This window comes from Rutidosis leptorrhynchoides, chromosome 5 (assembly GCF_046630445.1).
Source record: "Rutidosis leptorrhynchoides isolate AG116_Rl617_1_P2 chromosome 5, CSIRO_AGI_Rlap_v1, whole genome shotgun sequence".
Lineage (NCBI taxonomy): Eukaryota > Viridiplantae > Streptophyta > Magnoliopsida > Asterales > Asteraceae > Rutidosis > Rutidosis leptorrhynchoides.
Genome location: NC_092337.1, coordinates 80664183 through 80665691, shown reverse-complemented (window position 1 = coordinate 80665691; position 1509 = coordinate 80664183).

Below are 1509 nucleotides of genomic sequence, written 5' to 3'. Positions count from 1 at the left end.
ACTATTGTAATTCGTTTGTAATCAATATGGACAACGTCCGGATGATTAGTTTCGGATCCTTTCAGTTGGTATCAGAGCGTTGGTCTTAGCGAACCAGGCCTTGCATTAGTGTGTCTAACTAGTAGTTGTTAGGATACATTAAGTGAGTCTGGACTTTGACCGTGTCTGCCTGTCAAAAGTTTTGCTTATCAATCCTAGTCGGAAATCATCTGCTTATCATTCTTAGGGAACTGCCTGCTTATCATTCTTAAGTCTAGACACGTCTTACTGCATTTAGTGCATCGATAGTGTATAGACAAAATTCATATCCTAGCGTATCTGTTACGATAGACATTGTCTGACGTATTTCAAAGATTCTCCGTAATTCATGGGATTTTGATATTATATATACATATGTAAATTATGTATTGAAGAGTACCAAACCCAACTCCTATAATCTATTCCAAACCAAAAATTCATTTCTCCGACCATACAAGATGGATTCTTCATCCAGCTCAAATTCCTCCGACTTCGATAGCTTCGCCTATATGGATTTCCATTCGAGCTCCGAGAACAGCGTTACCGGAATGGATCAACCAATTTCCCATCATCTATTCTGGATGAATTGGGGATGGGTTCATAATATACTAAATTTCTGGAGGTAAGAAGAAGGTGATCCATTCCATCCACCAAATTGTCCTCTTAACGATGAACCTGAAGCACTTACCGGCGAACCTATTCGAAACACCATTTTCTCGCTCATTTCTAGAGTATCTCGTCATGATTACATACTATCCCATATTTCAAATCTTGTTCATTCGCTCGTTCCAACCGTCAATCATCCCGGTATAATAGAAGAAGTCAACGAACTCCGTGCTTGGGTAGTGGTTTTGGAGAATATGGTGCGAAGGTTACAAACACCAACAGCAGCACCAGCAGCATAATCCGTACTACCATCGTCAACGCCGACAGTACCTTTATCACCCCAATCACAACCGCGCCTTAAATCTCAACATCACAATCTGTATCTCGAATATCAACATCACACGACTCAATATCTGTACTTCGAGTATGATCTTCGTTCTATATATCGTTCTACATCGATTATCTTCGCTTTACGTATCGTATGACGATTATGTAATTTCTAAAGTCTTAGAGATTATGTAATCTAGAATTAACGATAAATCAAATGAGTTTAATATCATATTGACTCATTAAATCTATGATTATCTCTGAAGAAAATATATATGCAAGTATATTTTCATAAAGATAGTAATTAAAAATTCCTTCGTACAAACTATTAATGATGAAAATATTTTAACGGGTGGGTAGTACCCGAGGAATATTTAGAATTCACATTAATAAGTTATATTGTACATTCTTGAATCTGATTCAACGGTTATCTATTATCTTACTTACAACCACCGATATTCGTATCCGCTCACCCCAGAATAACCATTTTCAATCAAATTTCATATTCAGATTTTGACCTACCAGAATCCAACAAGTGGCATAAAGAAGAAAACATTG